General features: G+C 43.6%; 1 protein-coding gene across 1 annotated transcript in view; it reads left to right on the top strand.

Annotated features, from left to right (window-relative positions):
* Pez (protein tyrosine phosphatase non-receptor pez) overlaps window positions 1–13,977 on the top strand; it is a 48,530-nt gene that overhangs the window by 9,375 nt on the left and 25,178 nt on the right. The gene's annotated exons all lie outside the window — the stretch shown is intronic.

The raw sequence follows: 13,977 nt of genomic DNA, 5'->3' as shown, positions 1-13,977 counted from the left end.
TTTACCTTTATCAAGGACTAATATTCCAGTTTGGATAAATTATTCTTAAAGATAATAAATTTAAGCACGAGTCGGAGGAGCGGCTCCTGACTGATAAGGATAGAGGAGTAATTTTGAAAAGACCCTTTATATATAGCGCATGCATGGATGTTGAAAATCCATTACGTCTTCCTGGTTGGCCTAACTTATTCATGGACCTGTTGAGGCGTTCGAGATGCGTTTAGGGCTGGGAGCACGTCCCTCGCGTACTCGCAAGTAGATATAAGGGTAGTTAGCGCCCTTCCGTCATTCAACGGACGAAATCACTACAGTGGCCAAGGACTCGTGAAATTGCCCGTTTAAAATACAACGCGCCAGCTATCTCTCTCCCTTGTACTATTTCGAATTTTCTCTCTATATTAAAAATCCAGTGAACGACCTGCAGCGCTCACCCCTCTAACTATTTCTTCACGTTCTTACCAGTTTTTCTCGTTTGCACGTTTTCTAAAATCCGTATGCTATTATATTCTAATAAATTTTATTTTTCACTTTTATTCTTTCAAAGTTCAGACTTGATGGACTACTTATCGCGCGTGGTCTTTCGATCGAGAGACGAGGGGATTTGCGAAACACCCTGTACAATACACAACAAGTTTTCTAAACTCGCCAGTAGCAAGGGCTATTGATGAATCATGAAAGCAAGGCACCAATTTCGATGAATAAAGATTTGCATTTAGTATACATATAAGCCTGACATGCGTCGTAAATTTCCATAGAGACACGAGCCGGATAATTTTTGAGGGGGGAGGGGGAGATATCGAATTACGTTCGATCGTCAGGACGATCGCGATAGTTTCGCGTGCACTCGTTGAGCTGGGCTTCTGGAGAATTGGACGTTTATCGAGTAAGATCGCATACCTTGCATGACGAGGCATGCGTCGCCACTGTAATTGGGATTGGATGCGTGTCTTTACGCACCGCAGCGCGACTAGGGGTCGCGCGGCCAGCGAGTCTCTGTGGTCTGTACGTGGGGAGGGTGCCTCACACGCAAACTTGCCCCACCACCTAATACCTATATGATTCACCTGGCCCATCGTGCATCAACGTTTGCTTTATCCACTCTCCGCTAATAAAACTCTCCACTCCAATTTTTCCAACCCATTTTCAATCCTCCTGCTTCCTTGGAAAAAAATTCATATTTCTGTTCCCTCTCCAACGCTTTATTTTCCACGAATGAGATCTCGAAGGATATACATCTTCGTTTCGCGCTTATACTATAGAAGCAAACTTGCGTTATTCTACCTTATCTCGACATTTATTTCGAGCAAAAGATAAATTTAGATTTTAGCAAGCCATGTGGGAAGAATATTTTGGAAATTAGCGAAATTAATTCGCCAGTGCGTACAATGGCAGGCGTTATTTAACGGGGACGAGAAAAAGGTATACGAGTAGTATGAAAAGTGTTTCTTCATTGTGCTTCAGTATATATTTAACGCGCGGGCACGATGCTGTAGATTTCAAGGGGGAGAAAAAAGGTGAGAGGGAGGATTTGTTCATTTTGGAGAGGCTGCACGACAGTGAATTGAAGTTGAGAATGACTCGACTGGTTTTACGAGGCTGCTGCGAGCAAATCGGACGTGTGGGGTTATGGTAGTGTCTAGACGTTGCTACTCGTCGTTGTCGTCTTCGGCGTCGCTGCAGGCTGCACTGACTCACTCGACGCCGACGACGCCGCCACTTCGTCCCACGTAAAAGGAACTCGCAGGCTAAATATTGCGTGCGCGCAATGACACACGACGCTTTGAAATAGTTCCACTAGCCGACACGCGTTGATTCAATTGCACCTCTGACCCTTCAGCATCTCCCAGAAGGTCGACCGTGAAGAATCGCGCGCCGCGCTCTCAAGAATGATTGGATATTTGGAAATCCTCCTACCCCCCCCCCCCCCCCCTCCACCCTTCTTCCAACTAGAATCTCTTATCTCAACAATATTAAGAACCAACGAGCGAGCGAAACATATTTTATTAAATGTTTTGTTTTATATTAATTTTAGCTGAGAAATCTGTGCCCGGGATAAGTTTGGAACGACGTAAATAGAGAATACAAAGTGCGTAAAGAATGAATCCGAGAAGAGAAGTTCTTAGAGGAAGTCGTAATAATTTCGAGAAGAGCTCTATAATTGGACCTTTAATCTTGTTTACGGTGAAGAGATCAAGCGTTCTCTGTCAGGGTCGCGTCGCGAGCTCCGCACTGCAAAACGCATTCCACCACTGGCGTTCTGCTTTTAAAATAGATCATTCCTATATTCCAATTACTGACTTTCATCCGCGAGACCGGGACTCGTTCTCCAAACGAAATCTAATCGAATTCAGAGAAGCTGCTCAAAGCTTATCACCTTATATTGAACGATATCTATATTATTCCAATTTATCGTGAATTATCACAAATACTTATTGGATATAAGATATATTTTGAAAAGAGAGAGTTTATAGCTACTAATCGTGTTTGCATTACTGACTCAACGTACACAGAGGACAAAACTGTTTGGATTTTTTCACAGAGCAATAACAGCGATAATTTGGCGTCTCGCGAAGCAGCAGTCGTCAGTATAGAGGCTAAATGGGAGTTGTCCAAAAGAGCGTGAAAAAATTCTGAGAAAAAAGATAAGGCGGCGCGGAAGTTTCTTGGAAGGGATTGACTCTGGCTTTCCAGGGAGATAAAGCTGAGGGTGTCTCGTGCCTGTGCTAGAGGATTCCGTCAGTACTGTCGTTTTGGTGATCATGTAACGCCGTGAGTCAAGGAGGAACCGAGAAGCGACGTACGGGCTCGGCGTTGTTTTTGCCAGCGAAATGACGACGTTTGGTGGCGTCAGCTTTGAGTCACGGGAGAGCGCGTGATGCATCGGGCTGGCTCGATCGGACCCTGCGGCCTGCGAACTTCTCGAGATTATATTATAACAGTCGTAGAGTCAGAGAGCGAGCGACTCGCACAGTGGCAGTGTGTCACGCGAGCCCAGCCGAGCCGAGCCGAGCCGCTCACCTCGAGCGTCGCGACGCCGACTCTCCCACCGTCACCGGCGCGACACCCTAGCCTTAAACAGCCGCAATCTCCATTCGGCAATCGTACGACATGAGAGGCTCTTCCTATACTGCATGGCCTCTACCGTTCAACAAACCCATTAAAAAGTCCACTCGCCCCTCGATCACCAAACATTCTCCTATATACTATATATATTTATTTTAATAGCGTTCTGAAAATGCTCAAAGTTAAAAGGAGAATGGAGAATGTTGTATATTACGATTCATCTTTCAATCGTGTAAAACGAAATATTTTTGTGTAGGAGAGTGTAGGTGTAGGAAAAATCGATGAGTTGATTAGGGAACGTTAGAGAGTGTCCGAGTAAACATCCGTTCAGCTTCGACCAATGAGAAATGAGTCCTGGTCGCGGGATTCCCACACGTTGCATTCGGTTCGCAGGGGGTCTTATATGTGAGAAAATCGATCGGTTAATTGCAGTAATGACTGTACGATGCTACGTTTATTCGTTCGAGTTTCGGACAAGCTCGCTATGTTGTATAGGAATTAAGCTTCGACAGCTCGTGAGATTCTCACACTGTGATCGGCCGGGACAGCTGCGATGTCTACACGTATCTCATCAGTATACCAATATAGATGGTTTTAAACAAGACAAAATAAAAGTACTTTATTATTACTATATGGATCTTTTTAGTAGAGCGATAGAAAAATAATTTAAAATAATTTCAGAGTTTAATATTTTACTACATATTAGTGGTAGGTAACTCATCTATAATCATAAACGTAAAGGAGATGATTCTGCAGGCGTGTCCCTCCGATGAGAAAATGTGCAAGGAAAATAGTCTGGACGTTAAACTAAACGGGACGGCAATCGATCTTAACGTGCGTGCGCGTGAAAATTCCTCGTGCGTGGGAGTTTTGCACTCGTTTAATTGCTTGGTACGTGGAAAAAGTTGGCTGGGACCTTTGGATGGAGGACGACGGTTGATTGGCATTCGAGTGATTCACGCAGAAACCGACCAGACGCTTTGAACGGACGCCGCGCCGGCGGACAGAGCTATGCGTGCAATCGTCAGCCATTGACACACCTGCACACCCTCTACGCACTCACACTACACAATTTACACTTTTCTACGATATATGCATAATAATAATTCATGAAAGGAGAGACTTTTAAGCAGAAGAATATTATAACCGTAATCGATATTAAAGTATTTTATTCTCTTCTTTTTTTATATAAATTCCACGATAAATAAAATTATTGAGATTGAAGGATAATTTTGCAGAAAAGAGTATCGTAATTGATATATTTCAACGTTAAGAGTGTAGCTATAATTGCATGCTACTTAATACTGACGCACCTGCGCGTCCTTCCCTCCTAAATTCATTTTTCACCCTCGATTCACCCCCCGCAATTCGCTTCACCTGCCACGACGCGTCCGCGAAATCGTCCTCGCTAACCGGCAATTATTTCTACGGGAAACACGGGTAATTCGACTAATTTCTATCAGCTGCTATTATTGAATTTTTACCTACCCCATTGCAGTCTTTTCTTCTCCAACACCATCGGTGTCGCCTTCCAAAACTTTTGTTTCGCTTTCCATGGAAAACTACAAATTTCCAAAGGATATTTTACCTACATCCCTGTAGAGTATAACGAGGCAAGAAAACTGATTTACACAATAAAAAGTAGGAAACATCGTATTGGTGTTAGTTTTTTTTTTGTGACGGAAAATAAAAGAGAACATGCAGCAGCAAGCAAAGACTTTTCGTGGTATTCGACGTTTGGGGTAGGGTGATTTATCTGTGGTTAGGAATCCGAGTAGCGCTGCGCGAGAAATAACGGTAGAAGGAAGAAGAAGGATGATCTGGTAGAATAACGGGATAAATGCAACGCATAAATATCTCGTGCAGCTTGCTTCGGGTTGCACGTGCTTCCAGGGCGTGCGGGCATAATGGTACAGTGTGGTTCTGTCAGCGGCACGCGCTCATTAGAAGCCAGAGAGCGAAAAGCCTCCCTTTCCTCTCTCTCTCTCTCTCCCTCTCTCTCCATCTCTTGCCTCCTCGCGTCTCATTGTGTCTCATCCAGTTCCAGCACGTGAATGGGACCACGAGAGAAAAGGAAGGAATAAAGAAGCCGAGTCTGCTATGAATGGCAAACCTGCAATCTGCCACCGAAATGTCTCCTAATGGGCCCTCCCTCATTTCTCTCTCACTCCCACTCACCTCGACAAACTCTGACGCTAATAGGACACCCCCACCCCCGCCAGGACTCGATCATCTCGTCCGATGCCTGGTGGCCTGCAACGATGCGCCCAGAAATTCGAAACGACTCCTCGTCCTCGACAATTATTCGACTACCTCAAAGCCAGATGGTCGTCCATCAACAATGAGACGCAAAACCAGATCGGATTAAGATGTTCCTCCTCTGTTTTCCAAAACAAACTCGATATTCTCCAAAGTCCAACGATGATCTCTCCTATCAACTTTCCTGCACCGATCCAATAATGAAGCCGCAGCATCACCGTTTCAAACTTTCGAACATTGACATCATCTGCTTTTTGTGTATTCGCCTTTTCCCTTTTTTCCGAGTGTTCCAAACAAAAGGATGAATGCAGTGCAAAGCTACGGGAATTTCTTGACAGAGATGTAATAGAGAGGCTATATCTTTTCGGGTCTTTTTCGTATAAATTGGATTTTTATGGTGGTTTCTCGGGGTGTAGTTTAAAGAGAAGAAATGGGTGAACAAGGGACTGACCAGCTGGTAAATGGTCCTCGAAGGATACACAGTAGGCGGTTTGCTTCCCTCGCCGAGGCATTGTGTACCTAATCCAGCGTATCGGACTTTGCCATTGCGAGTCGAAGAAAGATGAAGACGTTTGTCGGGCTTTCGACAAATTTTAGGATAGTTAACACTACTTGGCCAATGACCATCCTTCCTAAACGACAATAATAAAAAGGACCGACACACCCCGCTTCTCAGGTCTTGTGTACAACATCTTTTCGTCGCGCCCCTATACTATACTCATTGCTTTACTAGTCCCGCTTTGACACCTCAATTATTGAGATATATTAGAAATATCTATACCGCTACCTCAGTAATGGTATCCTATTCAAAAGGACTATCTACGAATGCTTCGAACGATTTACTCTCGATTTTTGTCAATCCATCACACCATCCTAGCTCATCTTTTATTAAAAGCTTGGTTATATTCAATATTTCTACTAAACAAGCAAGAGCGACGTATAATTTTGTCCATAATAATATTCGCAAGATTAGATTCTTTAGTGAAAGCTGAGGTATATCCATAGTAAAGCTCGAAGGACTAACTGGTAGATAAATAAATTGTAACGAAGCAAGGAAGAAGAAAAGGCGGAAAAGAGTTTTTGGCGAGATGTATATATGTATAGCTATATAGTATAGTGAAAACGAGCGGTGCAGGGAGTTTTCTTCGGATGCAGAAGCCAGCCGCGGCACTTTCTGACAGGCTTAAACGGATTACGTCGCAGTATTAGCTTCGCTATTCACAAGTCGGATGGGCCCGGCAACCCTTTTGGCCCGTGAATACGGCAATTAATGTTCACACCTCGAATTACCGGCGTCACTCGAGCCCCTCGTGGAACGGAAGTCGCGGGGCGGAAACGGAGAACGATTGGAGGACGAGAGGAGGTGAGGTGGAGGCCAATTGGTAGATGCAGAGAAAGCTCGCGAAGCAATACGCTGCTGCAAATAAGCTTCGTGCTTGCGTAATACGGTTAAACAGACCCAGCGACCCCGTCGTTTCTGCCAAGTAACGAAGTTATTCGAAGTACTGCCTCTCCCTCTCCCTCTTCCTCCTCCACTCCAACCAATCCTGTCATCTCCTCCTCTCGACTCGCGATATCCGGCATCCACTGCACCGCCACCACCGCTATACCATTGATCTCATGGACAACCGGAAATTGCCAGCCCTTAAATATAGTCCAGTCATATTTGCTCGAGACACTACAAACAAGTCCAGCGATCTCCCCCTCTTCTCCGCTCCGAGCTTATTATTATCGATATATACGATTATATTCACTCTAGCTATACTAACAGTTCCTACGCGAAACATCATTTCTTACTCTATACATTCTTCCTCCATTGTTTTTCTTTTTCAAATACAATTTCTTTTACGTAAAATTGCTCGAGGACTAGTTTCTCCACTCCTGCGCATATTCTCCTTCAAAGTAATAATCATTTTTTTTTTTTTTTGTTAAAATTATATACGGGTTAACTTCTCTACTCGAGAATGCTCAACAATTACGCAATTATTCTTGGCATATCACGAAAAAATTCTGCCAATTTCGTATTCAAATTTTCCACGCAGTATTTCGTGTCGAAGAGTATATGCACGTCTCAATATTTAGCCGTAATTTTCATACTGGGAGCATATATGTGCTTGGTGATTAAACGTACTTGGCGTGTGGATAATTAGTATTGCGTTCGGGATTAGAGAGGGTGAGAAAAACACAGAGAGCAAGAGAGATATAGAGCGTCGAGAGGGAGCGAGAGAGATAAAAGCTCCGCGACAAAGTCGAACATTTTTTACAAGGATCGAGTGCCGTTACATCGAAAGCTGCGGACGAGATATCTATGGGGGAGCGCCCTGCGCCCTTCACCCTCCACCCTCCACCCACGAGATGTTTGCCGGAGAATTCGACGACAGAATTCAACGCGTTAATAGTAATTCGAGCCTATGGGCAGCTTGGCGATATTAAAATTTGCCGCCGCCGCTGCCGCGAGCAATTACGGCTGGCACGTGGCCGTTTTTGCTTTCGGTACGCGCCGTACACTGCGGTGCGTGTAAGCCCAGTGTGCGTGTCCCGCTATATTTGTAAACACGAGCCTAGCTCTGCTTTTTCTACACACACACACACACACACACACGCACACACACTATATTCGTTATGATTTTATTGCAAAATATATTATTCCATTTCAACTCTCCAATCATTTTCAGAGCTCCCAATTATCTACAATTTAATCCCCTCTTTCACTAGTTTTATTTATAGAAAGTACAATTTATGAAATTGTGAATTTCGTGCAAATTTAAATAAGTATATAATTTTTCGATGAAAAGACAGGTCTGTCTTTCTGGAAAGATTGAGCACAAGTTTTGGAGAAGTTTTTGGTGAACGCTATAATGATGGATTTGATGACCAGGTGTAGACTAAAAGTAGCGTACTTTTTGGCGCGTGTGCACGATAGGTGAATACAGGTTACGGTATAGATGTCCACAATTTTACGACTCGGTCGAGCAGAAAATTCAGGGAAGAAACTGAGGGAGGGTCAAAGGCCAACTAGTCAATTCCAGTAGGCAAGCTTTCGCTTTGTCAGTCACGTATAGGCGAAGCATTGCGGCAATTCTGTAATGGCAACAACAATCGCATAATAAACGATAAACAAATTCATTCCATTATACAAACAGATCATTGTAACGCGCGCGTAACATATATCGAATATTATTATTAATGTTTAATCGCTCCTTTGCTGCTATATATATATAGCTGATGATCTGCAGTCAATTTTAAAAGTTATTATTTTTGAAGAGGAGGAGTGGCACTCGACAAATTATACGATCAGTCTGTGCGATGGTGCCTTATCAGGAATTGTAGGATATAATGCGGGGGTTTGTTATAAGGAGGGGGGAGGGGGGCTGATTGGCGAAAGTTGATCGTGGCTTTTTGTCCGTTGCAACGTGTGTGTAGTCGAGTCATTAACGGTAAACAAGAAGGCTATTAAATCGATACGGTCCCCCCCAGGAGAAACGTTGAGGAGAACTCGACCCTTAAAAATCCACGATGACTCACGGTGCGACGGGACAGGTACCCGACAATATTATCGGCCCGTTATCTAACCCTCGACGAGAGACCGTTAACAAAACTCTGAAACTCGATCGTTTCTTCAAAAATACTTTGTTTTGTCAAAAATGATTTTGCATAAGAGATTTTAGGGCGAAAGCAGCAACGAGTCGAGAGTCGAATATGATATATGATGTATAGTACCGTACGTGCGAGTGAAAAACTCATATTATTGGCGAAAGAATAAAATATTTTCGCGTGGGCAAAGCAGCATTTGGCAGTTGTTGGAACAGTGGGACCACGATGCAAAGTGTCCAATCGAGGGGTGAATTTTTCATGGGAGAACTTTGAAACGTCGTCTAGCGAAGAAGTTCTATTATAACGGCACGCGACCGGCTGATTCACACCGTTATTGTAGCTCCTGGGTCGCGTGTCGTAATGCGAATCGGTTAAGCTGCTTGCTTTTTTTTATTATCCTGTTTTCATTCCTCTTTCCCTATCGTTTCCTCCTATTTTTTGTCCACGCGCGCCATTCGCTTTTGGGAAAGGAAACGGTGCGCCTCTCGGTTCCTTCCGATCGTAATAATAGACGATATTAACTGGAACTGCCCCTAAAATCTGCCCGGACTCATATATACCCTTATTACCCACGTAAACCTTTAACCCGTACGCATTAACTCCGTAGTGTATATACATATCCATCTAGTTGTTGCAAGACTTTACACAAACATATCTTATCGATCATTACAATTAACATCAATGGTACACGCGTGTGTGTATTACACACACATATATATATATATATATATATAGGACGAATGTTAGCAAGTTGCTTTGCGAGAAGCCAGGTGCTGTGCTGCTGCATGGAGAAGTCGACTGGTGTAATGAAATCAGGCCTGGTCCCTTTTTAATTAACCGACCGCAACGCAACGCAACGCAACGGGCGAAGCAGCCTCTCTGGAGCTGCGCAGTCAATCTGATCAAACATCGAAGGCCTAAATAGTTGGAGAGCTCAGTGTCTCTTTTTCCTCGTAAATCCTCCTCGTCCCGCTCTGTTTGCTTATAGGCCACCCCATCCGTGGCTGGTTTCACTTCACCCCCTCCCTCCCCCACTCCCTGCATCAATACCTACCCTTTTTTCCTACACCCAACCTCTGCCACTATTGCTTCCTATCATCCACCATTTGCTCGCCCTTCAATACACCATAATCTCCTTCGCTTTTGAATTATTTTCCCCGCTTCGTCCCCATTCTCATACTTTTCTCTTTCACTATTCCCAACCGACTATGTTATATACCCATGCACTATACGTATAATCTTCCCTGCCATCCAACTATAATAATACGAAATATGCGAGTATCTTCGCGAGGACTCGCATTCGTTGCAATTTGCAGCAATATTTACGCGCATTCATATTTCGTGCATACAGACCGACCATAATTGGAAGGTTTTCCCGTATATAGTTTAATTCAACGTACCAGTGAACAAAATAGGAAGATTTTCTCTATTCGAAGGACGTGCATGGAGAGTGTATCTCCCCTATTATTTTACTATACATTTAGGGAGAGCATAACGTATATAATAAAGCTCGATTCGACAGTCAGTTTCTGCAATACAGACGCTTAATTCTTGCTTGGACCGATCTTTCCCGTGTGTGTTACGTACACAGATCTTTCGCAGTGTATTCGTGTATCGTTGGTTGTATGCGTACGGGGTTGCACGGGTAGAACAACTTCCTTTGATGTTCTCTGTTGATTTTGTAGGAAAAGCGTCGTCGTACATCGTAGCCTGACATTGTCAACCTTTTTGCTTCTTTATACTCTTTTCTCTTACCCCCACCCCTCTTACTTCTAAACTCATAGGGATCGATGCAAATCTTATATATAAAACTCTATATATATATATATATAAATATCACATTTCTCGATGGAAATTTCCAAAAAATTTCTCCTACTTCGTTTACCGCACTATGGTCGAATCGTAGTAAATTTTGGGAAAGATGACTCACTTTGGACAATATTTGGACACGAGGGTGTGTTTTAAGTCGCGTGTTACGCCCGTCGTGCAGGAGAGAGAGCTAAAGAGATATCGGAGTATGTAACGGGGAACAAAGGAATGGAGAGTGATAACAGGTTTGGCAAGTGGGGCGTTGCTTTTTCTGAAGAATGACAACCTACGCGCCAGTAGCCAGGGGTTGGGGAGACGGTCATGCCAAGGTCGGGATGGAGAATTCGTCACCTACAAATCTCCTCGATGTTAGAAGATCGTCGGAACGTTGGAGAGTGCTCGGGACAAATTTCGAGTACGTGCTGGACAAAGAAGGGTGGCCGGGGCTTCGATATAACGGAGGGGGAAAGAGAGAGAGAGAAAGAGATATAGACTGAGACGTGCACCCTCGTTAATCCGGTTGGAGGCTGAACCCCGCACGTGTTTCGCACGCGTCCAAATCGCGAATTTTCTACCTCCCGTGGCACATTGTACTCGCTCCACCATCGCCCCTCTTCCTTTTTCTTTCTTCTTATTCCCTTACCTCCAGCGTGCATATATATATATAGGTATATATATACGTTGCATGTGCACACCGATCGTTCCCATCATCAGACTAAAACCAACAATTGCCTGGACCAAATGTGGAAATTGCGCAAAGATATCAATGTTCGTAGCCGCAACCAAAACTTTCTTCCGTTCCTTTCTAAATTCAAAGTTTTTAGAAGAAAATTATTTCAACTCAGTCTTAATTATAATCTGCTTTGTGAGAAGATAAATTCAATGCTTTTCTATAGTATATGTATATATATAATGAATAATTGCCTAAGCTAAACAGAAATATCCTCCCTCCTATTATATCGAAGTCTGGAAAAAAATCACCTTACGGATCGCCTTTAATCTTCTTTGAGAGAAAAAAACGTGCAAGAGGCGAATAGTAGACAATACAGTGGTGTACGAGTGACGTACGGTCTTGTGATGTTGTACCGAGGCTACTCCCACGGGATTCCAGGAAGTATAATGAGAGCCGCGGATTTTGCGCATGGTATCCCAGGATCCGGCCGGACCACTCGTGAAACATACCCAAGGGATGAAGGGTTGGCACTTTGCCAAGTAGTTGGCCGGTGTTTCCACGTCGCTCCGTCGAATATGATAATGCAATATCGCTGATGGTCCACGAGGTCGCGTGCCGTTTCGCTCCCAAGCGATATCAGCTTGTAATCGAATTTTCACCGACCGATTCCCCCGACAAAACGTCCATCTCGCGAATCAAACGCTCGTGAAACGTTTCATTAAACAACTCGTGGCAAATGAAAACCGAACGATGGCAAAGACGAAAGATATTCAGAAGCGCGATTATTCTTTTTGAAGAATCGTCTGAAATACCGTATACATATACCATATACTCAATGACATAAATTTTCTATGAAGTTACTGATTCATGAATAGTAATCCGAGATTTTGGGGGAAAACGTTGCGATTGGGATATCGCGTATTACGCATGCTACGAATTTACCTGATAACGTCGATAAGACAAGGGAGGGGGGGGGGCTGTGCATGAGTAAAGCAATAGTATATGTATATATTTATCTTGGGGAGAGAGCGATAATAGTGGTCGGAGTACAGTTTGGCAGAACATTAAAAAGCTATAAGGGCGACAAATCATCTCTGTTGTAATGCTGGAAAGGAGCAAGCTGCAGCTGAGAGTGAAATGAAATGAAATGAAAATTATGATAAACGTCCCGAACGGACGTTTCATTTAATCCAACTGGCATTACGAGTGCTCGAGATGTAATTACGCCCGGACGAATGAGATTTGTGCTTAAGACCGTCACGCCCATAGTCTTTTTTATGGGGTTTTGGACAGCGCTCGTAGTTGCACACCAGGCATGTAAACCAATTTGCACGCAGGGAAGCTCCGGCGATGATCCGTCGTTCGGGGTGACGATATTTCCCACAGGAATTGGGGCTGCTCTCTCGCTCGCATCGCGTAGGAGCGAGACACTGAGTTCCCACAGGAGTATATATGTATGATCCTGGAACTATGGGAACCCCGGCCCGGTCCTACGTGCATCCCGTTTAAAAAGCGCTCGATATGCCTTCCGCACTGCTTCGACCAAAACAATGCCAGCATTCTCCTTATTGAAAATCATCCAAGCCTCCAACTACTCTTCTCTTTCCCCAAACAACGCCGAGTCCCTCGATTATTATTCTATCCGTGCATTATTTTTACTCTCAGTCCCTGTTAAACAATCCCGGCCGTAGATTCCTAGAAATAGTTATAATGGCAAAATTTAGAGTCGAGTTATTAAAATCCCATTATTCGTTCAATTATATATAAAACGTTCAGGCGCATTACACTTATTCGAAGCTATTTAAAATTACTCGGAATGATTCGCGATTGAAAGATTCAGGTCGAGCAGCAGTCCTTGGAAGATTCTCGACGAATTTGGTAAGTAGGTGATGAATATTGCGCGTTTCAAATGAGTTCAGACGCCGCGAGTGGGGATTTTCGCGTAATAATTTTCCCATTCGCTATTATTAGTTATTCTTGAACGCATATAAATATATGCACTGCACATATATATATTTGTGTGTGTATGATATAGGCGAATCAGATAATAGGAACATTTACCATCGCAGGTAATTGTTAATTAACGCGTAATTCTCGAGCAAACACACATGGAGCACGATTACACGCAATGGCCAATCAGGTGCGAGCATGGCACATTTTCCATCACCCCGTTCGTTTTTCCCTGCAGCACCGGAAGTCAGGTCGGCTAAAACGAGTGAGAAGTGTAAGCGCGAATAATATAGTCCGCCTTCGCATGCGGAGAATCGCCTGCAAATGCCACAGAATTATAGCTTAATAATTAGTAATTACGGCTCGTGAAGGAAAAGAATGAAGAGAAATAAGGGGAGGCTGAGGGCTGACTTTCCTTCGACGAGAGCACGAAAGTAAAGGGGTAAAGGTGTAAAATAAGCTTTTCGCATAAAATCTTTCTATCTAAACGACTCTTGTAAACCACTTTCCTCTAATTCTTACAATATATTTAAAAGTGAGTTTTCCAAAGTAGCGATTTCAGACGTGTTTCGATCTGGATGAGGATAGAAATTTAGCATTTTATGGATGGAGGTGAGGCAAAATGAACG

Source organism: Prorops nasuta, unplaced genomic scaffold, assembly GCF_024137725.1.
Source record: "Prorops nasuta isolate Cenicafe-Biocafe unplaced genomic scaffold, Cenicafe_Pnas_1.2 PNAS00002, whole genome shotgun sequence".
In the NCBI taxonomy this organism is placed as follows: domain Eukaryota; kingdom Metazoa; phylum Arthropoda; class Insecta; order Hymenoptera; family Bethylidae; genus Prorops; species Prorops nasuta.
This window is presented reverse-complemented; position numbering and strand designations above follow the sequence as displayed.